Source organism: Phascolarctos cinereus, unplaced genomic scaffold (genome assembly GCF_003287225.1).
Source record: "Phascolarctos cinereus isolate Bilbo 61053 unplaced genomic scaffold, phaCin_HiC Scaffold_7;HRSCAF=346, whole genome shotgun sequence".
In the NCBI taxonomy this organism is placed as follows: Eukaryota; Metazoa; Chordata; class Mammalia; order Diprotodontia; family Phascolarctidae; genus Phascolarctos; species Phascolarctos cinereus.
Genome location: NW_027556180.1, coordinates 97,450,369 through 97,461,920, shown reverse-complemented (window position 1 = coordinate 97,461,920; position 11,552 = coordinate 97,450,369).

Genomic DNA, 11,552 nt, shown 5'->3' with positions numbered 1-11,552 from the left:
TACAGGTGAACCCTTTGTAGGTTTCCTACTGGGGAAAATAAGAAATTATGTTAATGATTCTGTTAAAGGCTCCAGCTAGTTCAATGTATGGAAAGTTAAGCCAGCTCCCACAAAGAATTTACAAAGGAGACTAATTAAACCCATTAACACATCTAACTCTCTGGTAAATAATAAAGCACTTAGGAGGTGTGACCCAATGCTTTTAGAGAGAACAGCTAAAAGCAGGGAATAAAAGAGTATTTACCTTGTGATTTTTACCTTGAGTTAGAGAAACAAAATTTAAAGGGCTAGGCAAGCACACAGAGAACATCTAGTCCCAAGGCAATGGTGTTTCTGGTCATAAACTTTACGTTTCAGTATAGTATTGGAACATTATGGTGTCTTGAGTTCTTCTGCAAAAGGTACATAATGACACCTATTTCTTTCTTGACTCTACCCATTCCTTTTCCCCCAAAATCTAAATGATTCAAAATATATTGATAAAGTGACTAATAATGTTAGAATCTAAAGGAGGACCTGGGAAATTTTTTTTGAGGGTTTGATGACCATCAATTCATAAGCATTTATGTGCATGTAGGAGCAATCAGCATAAAAATATAAAATAGATGAAAATAACCTACTGTATGAGTGGATTAATTTCTCTAATTAAAAACAAAAAAGTTATAATCAATAACAAATCCCAACAATTTGTTGCATAAAAAGACACCATTAAAATACTTTAAAAGCTCACGTGGAGTTAAAAAAGCAAATTTTTCTTTTTTTTCACATTATCTCAAAAAGTTAGGAGTTGTAAGCATTATGTCATGATAAGGCAACAATAAAAACCCCAAATTAAAAGAAAAGCTAAGTATTGAATTATTGTTGTTTTTCAGTTGTTCAGTTGTGTCAGAACCTTTGTGACCCCATGAACCAAAGTACTCTAGGCTCTACTATCTTCTACTGTTTTTCAAAGTCTGTCCAAGTTCATGTTTGTTGTTTCCATGATGCCATCAATACTTCTCATCCTCTGAGGTCCTGTTTTCCTTTTGCTTTCAGTCTTTTGCAACATCAGGGTCTTTTTTTCAATGAGTTCCATCTTCTGAAACATTTCTTTTTTTTTTTTGGCTAGGCAATGGGGTTAAATGACTTGCCCAGGGTCACACATCTAGAAAGCATTATGTGTCTGAGGCTGGATTTGAACTCAGGTCCTCCTGAATCCAGGGCTGGTGCTCTATCCACTGTGCCACCTAGCTGTGCCCCCCCCCCGTCTTCTCATTATATGGCCAAAATATTTAAGCTTCGGCTTCAGTATTTGACCTTTCAGTGAAAATCCTGAATTAATTTATTTAAGTTTTGATTGATTTGATCTCCTTGTTGCCCAAAAATACTTTTGAAAGTCTTCTCCAGCACGGCAATTTGAAAGGGTCAATTCTGTGAAGCTTAGCTTTCCTTATAGTCCAACTCTCAAAGCCCTACATTGCTACTGGAAAAAAAAACAAACAAACAAACCCAAAAACATAGCTTAGAGTATATGGAACTTTGTTGGCAAGGTGATTTCTCTGCTTTTTAGTATGCTGTCCAGATTTGACATAGCTTTCCTTCCAAGGAGCAAGTGTCTGTTTGTCTGCTGTCACCATCTGCAGTGATCTTTGAGTCCAAGAATATAAAATCTTCAATGCTTGTATTTCTTCTGTTGGAATGGAAGTGATGGAATCAGTTGCCAATATCTTAGTTTTTTTGTTTGTTTGTTTGTTTGTTTTAAGCTTCAAGCCAGTTTTTTCACTCCCCTCTTTTACCCTAAGCATCAAGGTAGACTAGTAGTAGATAGAGTGCTGGGCCTGGAGTCAGGAAGCTATGTGTTGTTTTTGTTTTTATTGTTGTTGTTGTTGATGATGCTGCAGCTGGGTCATTTCATTAGCGTCCAACTTTTCATGATCCCATTTGGAATTTTCTTGGCAAAGATATTGGAGTTCAAATTCAGTCACAAATACTTACTAGCTTTGTGACCCTGTATATGTCATTTAACCCTGTTTGCTTCAGTTCCTCATCTGTAAAATGATCTGGAGAAGAAAATGACAAACTATTCCAGTATCTTTGCCAGGAAAACACCAAATGGGATTTGAAAGAGCTGGACAGGTCTGAACAAAAACAGCTTTCACCCTCATCAAGAGACTTCTTAATTTTTTTTTTCTCTTTGTGCCATCAGAGCGGTAAGATCTGTGTATCTGAGATAGTACTGGTTAGAACTGCTCAATTTAAAAAAAAAGCTGTATCATGCTTAAATGTTTCGTAGATAGTAAAATAATAGTTATTAAATAAATATATACCAAATTTAATAGTATCAAAGTTCCTAAAAGAAAAGCTTATTGTATCACAAGTAGTAATTGTACAGTAGCAAACCATATTTTTAGGTGATTTTAATGTTCCTGTTTCAGTAGTAGATAAATGCAACAAAAAGAAAAAGGATAGAAACAATGATCAACAAGTTATTTAAATTTTTTTTTTAACAAATCAGAGGTGTCTTTGGAATGGGATACTAAAAAATACACATATTTCCAAGCATTACAAAGTGACTTTAAGACTTTTATCATGTAATAATGCCCAACAAAATAATAAATACATGAAAAAATAACTAGAATATGAAAAAATAACATCTTTTTTTTACAGGCACTACAATAAAATGGAAATTAATACAGTAAATATAAACAGTTACCCAGAAAATCTTTTTTCAGAATTAAATTTTATTTTTTCATCAGCACAAATCACATCCTTTTCTTTTCTATCCCTAGTATAATGAAAGAAAGAAAACAAATAAACCTGTTGCAAGCATGTATTGTGAAGCAAAGCAAAATTGTACATTGCCTGTGTACAAAAGGAAAACACTCACACTCACACATTTCATTCTGTACTTAAATCTTTTACCTTTTTATCAGAATGTGGATAGTATATGTCATTATTTTGCCTTTAGTATCATGCTTGGCCCTCTTATTAATCACAGTTCCTAAGTCCTTCAAAGTCATTTGTATCTACATTATTTTTATTGTATGCATAGTTATCTAGGTTCTCTTCACCCCACTCTTTATCAGTTCATGCAAGTCATTCTGAGCTTCTCTGAAACCATCACCATCATTTTTACAGAACAATAGTTTTTTCTCATATTCATTCACCAAAAATTCTTATCTATCCCCTCCCAAGTCAAAACAATTTAAGACTGACAAAGTGACTAATAATGCCAGGAATTGAATGAGGCACTGGGTAGGAAATAGTTGTCATAAGCCCTATACTTTGAACTGAAAGATGAGCAAGTTCAGAAGCAAACAACAGCGTGGCTTGGACACCTGGAAAGAGCAAGGTTACACTTCTACCTTCTGGCTCAGTCTGAAGTTTTCAGAGGAATAACAAAGGCTGGAGTCTAAGACCAAAAGGAACCAACATTTTTGTAATTTTGAACCAGTGGGGAAAGCTGGCTGATATTGACTGAGTTCAGCAGCAATTTGTTGTTGCTCAGCCTCAAACCCATGTTAAAAACTTGCAGGATTCAAATTAGGAAATAGTAATTAGACTTTGCCCTGAATCAGACCACTTTTGGAGCCCCAGATCACTTTTGCTGACCCATGCTGTCCATGAAATACTAGAATAATACAATACTCACTATCCCAAGGAAGTGGGAAAGGGACCAGCCCATATTTTCCCTCCAGAAATGTACAGAGGTTGGCTCTAAGATAAATGCTGGAAAGAGCAAACAAAACACAATATCTCCCCAACCCCTAAAAAATAAAAGAATGACTCCGAAATATCTACAAGTAAAACCTTAAAGAAAATGAAAACTTAGGTACAAATTCAACTAGAATGGAAGAAATGTGTTTATTTTTTAATAGGTTAAAAAAAAGTTTTACAAATTCATTGAGAGAGGTAGAGGAAAAAAATGAAAAAGATGTTAGAAATAAGGAAGAAAATTCAAAAGATAACTAACAGCTTATGAAGTACAAAACCTTGATCATGCAACAAACTCTCTACAATTTAGAACAAACCAAATAATTCCACAAGACAATGTGAAGTGTTAAGACAATGTCAAAAAAAAGTTAAAAGAAATGGAAGGAAATGTAATGTATCTCACAGGAAAAACAAATGGCTTTGAAAACAATTTAAGAAAAGAAAGATTGTGATTTTTTGTATTATCTCAAAGCCATGAACAGAAAAAGAGTTTAGGCATCCAATTTTAGGAAATCTTAAAAAAAAACAAAAAACTTGAATCAGTTAGAACAAGAGGGCAAAGTAGAAATAGAAAGAATCCACTGATCACCTCCTGAAAGGAACCTGGAAATGACACCCCCACCAAAACATTATAACCAAAATCCAGAATTTCAGGTCAAAGAATCCAGGTCAAAGAAAGAAGTAAATCACCCAGGAATACCACAGCTGGGTGCAAATTCCCTCCTAAATCCTGCCTGGATCTGTGAATTAGGACTGTCTAGCAATTTACAACTACCATTTAGCTCCTGTACCTTTCCCAAGGTCACAGTGTCCCAGCATGCTCTGTGACTTTCTCTGACCCCAGTGCATTGCCATGTCCTCTTTCAATCTCTGGGGGCTATCAATCAATAAATATGTATTAAACACCTACTAAGTGCCAGACACTATGCTAAATTCTGGGGATACAAAAATCCTTCACTTAAGGAACTTGTAATCTAATGTAGGAGACAACATGGGAACATATATATAAGTCAAGCTATATATAAGATAAAAAGAAATGATTAACATAGAGTAGGCACTGGGATTATAAGAGGTTGGGGAAGGCTTCCTTGAGAAGGTTGGATTTTGGGACTTAAAGGAAGTCAGGTAGTTAAGTAGTCTGAGCAGAAGAGGGAGTGCTCTTGGTATGGGGTCAGCCAGACAGAGTGTCTGGAACTGAGATGAAGTGGGTTTGTCATGGAATAATCAAGAGGCAAGTACCACTGAGATGAAGAGTACTAAGGTATTAAGAAGACTAGATAGGTAGGAAGGGACTAGATTATGAAAGTCTTTAAATGCCAATCATAGCATTTTGAATTTCCTTCTGGAGGCTATGAGAAGCCACTGGAGTTTATTAGGCAGGGGGTAATATGATTGGACCTGCCTTCCAGTCCTCAGATTTTTCTGGCTATTTCCTGTATGGATCTGGACAGGAAAAAAAATAATATCTATTTTTCCCAGGATTTTTCTGTCAATATTCCTTCTGCTGCCTTTTTTTAGGTCTCTGGTGCATTTTTAAGAGTTTTACTGGTTGACATTGCATTATTTTTTGCTACTCTGCCATTTTGGCTCCACTCTTCCAATGACCTCTTAATTAACAAACCTACTAGCCTTTTAAAAAACCCTCATCCTTTTTGACCTTCATTTAACATAGTTGACTGCTTTCTCCTCCTGAATATTCTCTAGTCTCTAGGTTTCCATGTCACTATTATCTCTGATTTGTGCTCTTAATATTTGAATATTCCTTTTCCATCCGCCTTGCTGGATTTTCATCCAGGATATTGCCACTAACCATTTGTGTCCCTCAAGAGTTTGTAGTGGATCCTCTTCTCTCCTTTATGCTATCTCACATGTATTTGCATTAGCTATCTCAGGTTGATTGATCTAGCTCTATCAGCTAACGCAAATCACCAGTTCAATGATCAGCTCTACACAGATGATTCCCACATCTTTACACCTAGACCCACTTTTCTGTGTTCCAGACTTACATCACAAACTGCCTTTTGGACATCTCATCTTGGATGTCCAATAGGCATCTCATACTCAATATGTCCAAAATAGAATTTGTTATCTTTCCTCTAAACCCTTTTCTCTTCCCAACTTTCCTACTACTGTTAAGGGCATCACTATTCTTCCAGGAACTCATACTCACAACCTTGGTGTAATCCTAAATTCCTTACTTATGCTCACCTGACATGTTCAATCTGTTATTAAGTCTCATCTTATGTAACTTCACATTTCTTCCCACTCTCTACTCACACGGCCAGTACCCTTTGGTGAGCTCTTATTACCTTGTGCCTACGTCATTGTAATAGCTTTTTGGTTGGATTCCTCTGCCTAATTCCTTCCTACTCTAATCCACCCTCCACATAGCTGCTAAAGGTATTTTCCTAAAGCACAGTTGAGCATCCTCTACTCACTAAACTCCAGTGGCTCCCTACTCCCTCCAGGATTAATATAAAATCCGTATTTGGTATTTAAAGTCCTTTTCTTTCCTGTCTTGTCTTCTTACTCTATACTCCTCTTTATTCTGAGATATTACTTATGATACACCGATTTACTTTTCTGCCCATGTAATACTCTGTTTTTAGATTCCATTCATTTTCATTTACTATTCTCCCTTATCCCCCATTTCCTGGAATAGTCTTCATACTCAGCTTCTCCTCCTGGCTTCCCTGTTCACATTTAAGATACAGATAAAATCCTACCTTCAGCAAGGAACCTTTCAGGATCCTACTCAACTCCAAGCAGATTAAGGAGATTACTTTATATTACTATTATATGTGTTTCCAACTTTGTGTATGCTAGTTACATCTTCTCCTCTTTTAGGATGCAAGTTCCTTAAGATCAAGGACTGTGCTGTTTTTTTTTTTCCTCTCCCTTTATTTTTATTCACAATCTTTGAAAAAGGGGCTGGAATACAGTGAAAAATAAATATTTATTGATTGGTTGATTGATATTCAGCCTCTAGGCACTTCCCTTAGAAAGTGACTATACTCACCAGGATCATTCCTCATGGCAGTTAAAATTATAGGCACCAGATTTTGCAGTTAAACCCTTGGAACTGTGTGGAGTATATGAGATAAGGAGTTGTTCTCAAGAGAAAGTCATATTCAGTCAAGTGCACTTTAAAAAAAGAATTAAGGGGGGGGAGCCAAGATGGTGGAGTGAAAGCAGTGACTTGCTTCAGCTCTCCTCCAAACCCCTGCAAATACTCATAAAAAAATGGCTCTAAACAAATTCTGAGGCAGCAGAACCCATAAAAAGACAGAGTAAAACAAATTTCCTGCCCAAGACAACCTGGATGATTGATCAGAAAGGTGTATTGCGCCGGGCTGGGAGCTGCAGCGCGGCGTGGGCGTGCAGGCTGCCGGGAACCTGGCGCAGGCCTCAGAGGACTGAATCACGGGCAGCTTTGGAGATTTCCAGACTCCTCAATCCACCAATGCCAAAGACAACTTAGAAGGTCAGTGGGAAAAGTCTGTTTCTGTGGGTGCTGAGACAGGAAGGCGGGGTCTCAGCTCCATTCCCCAAGAGCGTGGCCCTGGTGGGGCAGCTGCTTCCCGAGCTTCCAGCCCACAGACTGAGGGGGAATCCAGTGGCTGATCAGAGAGGGATTGCAGGGATGTCTTTGCCAGTGTGGAGGCAGGAATCTCTCGTTTTGCCCGTGTTTAGATCTGGGTCACAGTTCTGGGCGGCGGTGCTGGGGTGAGTAGGAACGCTGGTGTGGTGGAGCTTGGAGTGGCTGTAGAGAGGAACCCTTCCTCACAGTTACAGGACAGAAAGGAATACTTGTGGTCACAGGCCAGGAAAGGAGTAAACACCTCGCCCCTTATCATACCACCTTGGAAGAACTGAAAATTTACAGGTCCCTACAAGTATCTCTGAAAACAGCTATACAAACCCCTGAAGCTTGGGACAGTACATTCTCCACATTGGAAGCAGACTCTTACCTTAACAAAGAGTTTAAAACTCAAGTAATTGGCTGGGATCATGAGCAAGCAGCGCAAAAAGAGTCAGACTATAGATCTTATTTGGTGAAAAGAAGATCAAAATATACAACCAGAAGAAGACAACAAAGTCAAAGCTCCTACATCCAAAGCCTCCAAGAAAAATATGAATCAGTCCCAGGCCTTGGAAGAGCTCAAAAGGGATTTTGAGAAGCAAGTAAGGGAAGTAGAGGAAAAACTGGGAAGAGAAATGAGAGTGATGCAAGAAAATCATGAAAAACAAGTCAACAGCTTGCTAAAGGAGACCCAAAAAAATACTGAAGAAAATAACACCTTAAAAAATAGCCTAACCCAAATGGCAAAAGAGGTCCAAAAAGCCAATGAGGAGAAGAATGCCCTAAAAAGAAAAATTGGCCAAATGGAAAAGGAAGTCCAAAAGATTACTGAAGAAAATACTTCCTTAAAAATTAGAATAGAGCAATTGGAAGATAGTGACTTTATGAGAAATCATGACACAGTAGAACAAATCCAAAAGAATGAAAAATTAGAAAACAATGTGAAATATCTCATTGGAAAAACAACTGACCTGGAAAATAGATCCAGGAGAGAGAATTTAAAAATTATTGGACTATCTGAAAGCCATGATCAAAAAAGAGCCTAGACATCATCTTTCAAGAAATTATCAAGGAAAACTGCCCTGATATATTAGAACCAGAGGGCAAAATAGAAATTGAAAGAATCCACAGATCTCCTCCTGAAAGAGATCCCCAAAGGAAAACTCCTAGGAATATTATAGCCAAATTCCAGAGTTCCCAGGTCAAGGAGAAAATATTACAAGCTGCCAGAAGAAACAGTTCAAGTACTGTGGAAACACAATCAGGATAACACAAGATTTAGCAGCTTCTACATTAAAGGACCGCAGGGCATGGAATATAATATTCTGGAGACCAAAGGAGATAGGATTACAACCAAGAATCACCTACCCAGCAAAACTGAGTATAATCCTTCAGGGGAAAAAATGGCCATTCAGTGAAATAGAGGACTTTCAAGCATTCTGATGAAAAGACCAGAGCTGAATAGAAAATTTGACTTTCAAATACAGGACTCAAGTGGAACATGAAGAGGTAAACAGGAAAGAGAAATCATAAGAGACTTATTAAGATTGAACTGTTTACATTCCTGCATGGAAAGATGATATTTATAACTCATGAGACCTTTGTCAGTATTAGGGTAGTTGGAGGAAAAAATTATATGTATGTATATGTAGATAGATAGATAGAGGGCACAGGGTGAGTTGAAGATTAAGGGGTCATATCTGGAGAATAAAATTAAGGGATGAGAGAGGATTATACTCGGAGAAGAAGAAAGGGAGAGGTAGAATGGGGTAAATTATCTCACAAAAAAAAAAAACAAAAAAGTCTCTTACAGTGGAGGGGAAACTGGGGAAGGTGAGAGGGAATGAGTGAATCTTATTCTCATAGGATTTGGCTTAAGGAGGGAATAACATACACATTCAATTGGGTATGGAAATCTGTCTTACCCTACAGGAAAATAGGGGGAGAAGGGGACAAGAGAGCAGGGGGATGATAGAGAGGAGGGCAGATTGGGAAAGGGGTAATCAGAAGTAAATACTTCTGAGGAGGGACAGGGTCAAAAGAAAGAATAGAATAAATGGGAGGGCAGGATAGGATTAAGGGAAATAGAGTTAGTTTTTCACAACATGTCTACTATGGACGTGTTTTGCATAACTGCACATGTACAACCTATATTGAGTTGCTTGCCTTTTCAATGAGGGTGGGTGGGGAGGGAGGAAGAGAGAAAATTTGAAACCTAAAGTTTTAAAAACATATGTTTAAAAAAAATGTTTTCACATGCAACTGGGAAATAAGAAATACAGGAAATGGGGTACAGAAGTCTATCCTGCCCTACAGGAAAATAGAAGGGGAAGGGGATAAGAGAAGGGAGAGAGATAGAAGAGAGGACAGACTAGGGGAAGGGATATTCAGAATGCATGCCATCTTGGGGTGGGGGAGGGGGAGATGGGGTGAAAATTTGTAATTCAAAAACTTGTGGGAGTGAATGTTGAAAACTAAAAATAAATAAATTTATATATAAAAAAATTTTAAAAAGAATGAAAAAATAAATTGTAGATTAAAGAGCATAATTCTTAAGAACTGGTGGGGCAAAGAATAAATTAGAGAAATAATAGTAAATTTCATCAGATATGGCAATAATGAGAGAATGTATCAAAACCTATAGTATGCAAGCTAAAGCAGTTCTTAGGGGAAAGTTTTACATCTTTAAATCATTTCATCAGCAAAGAGATAAAGAAAAAAAATAAACAAATTAGGCATGTAACTAAAAACCAACACAAAGAACAAATAAAAATTCCTAAGCAAGCAACAAAGTAAAAAAAATCTGGAAATAAAAGAAGACATTAATAAACATAAGAAAAATACCATTAAATAGATAAATAAAACTAGGACTTAAAAAAAGTAGCAAAGTAGATAAAATTAGCTAATCCAATTAAAATTCGAGAAAAACTCCAATCCTTTCTTTACAATAATATCTAGTACAATTCTTCATAGTAGATGCTTAATAAATACATTTTGAGTTAATTGAACATTTCAGTACTGTATGGACTTGATTACCTACCTAAATTTATGTTTTTTGAATGCCAAATTTTAGTGTTTTTTAATTTGAATGCCAAATGCCCTATTTATCTTAAGCTTCTTCTGTAAGAATAATTTTAATTTTTCTCTTTTTCATAGCTTTGCAAGATAAATTGATTTTTGGGTTGTGTAAACTGCTTGTCTTTCCTTTTTTGAAGTGTGTGTGTGTGTGTGTGTGTATACTTTGGTCAAGGAATAACCTTTCATGATTTGAAAACTTTTTCCTTGGCACTTTAAAGTTCTGGCTGGATATAAACTTGTAGTTTTATATTTGCCTCTCAGTCTGTAGCTATGGCTGCTTTCAACTCCAAGACACAAGAAGATGCCCCACCCAGGATAAGTTGATCACTTCTAATTTCTTCACCATGCTACTAACTCAAGCCTTGGTTGCCACTCCCCATAGACTCCTCTCCCATCTGTTTGGAGGATTAGAAGTTGGAGTACTAAACACCTTTCAAAGATTTCATTTGTTAGGGGGAAGAAATTGGATATTCAGCTGACTCCATTCTCCATCTGCAACACTACCTGATTTGAACTCCATATAAAAAGATTCCCCATCATGAGTTACCTCTGGTTTCCTTTTCTCCCACAGCTTTCCAGCTTCCTTTTGTGTACTGTCTTCCCTATTAAATAACAAGGTTTTTTTGAGGACAGAGACTTTCTTTTTCTAATTATTTCACCAGTTTTTGTGGGGATACAAATTGTGGGATACTCTATTTGTATCTCACTTTTTAGCAAAGTGCCTGATACATAGTAAGCATTTAATAAGTGTTTATTGAATTGAGTTATTGAATGTTGAAATTCTAAAGCTTAATCATGACATTTTTGGAAGAATTGAACGTATTATTTCTGTACATTAGTGATCTTTGGGTACGAATACTTGGTTCTTTATTTTCTTTTCCCAATACTTAAGGACATTTTTTTCACAATAATTTTGTATATATGATGATGCGTGCATCAGATCACTTCATATTCCTTTTGGGAATAATTCCAAACTGCTTTTCAGAATGGTTGAACCAGTTCACAACTCCACCAACAGTGCATTAATGTCTCATTTTTCCCACATCCACTCCAACATTTATCATTTATTTTTTTCTGTCCAATTAGGCATTCTATTAGGTATAAGGTAGTATCTCAGAATTGTTTTAATTTGCATTTTTCCAATCAATAGTGAGAGTATATTTTCATATGGTTATAGATAGCTTTGATTACTTCATCT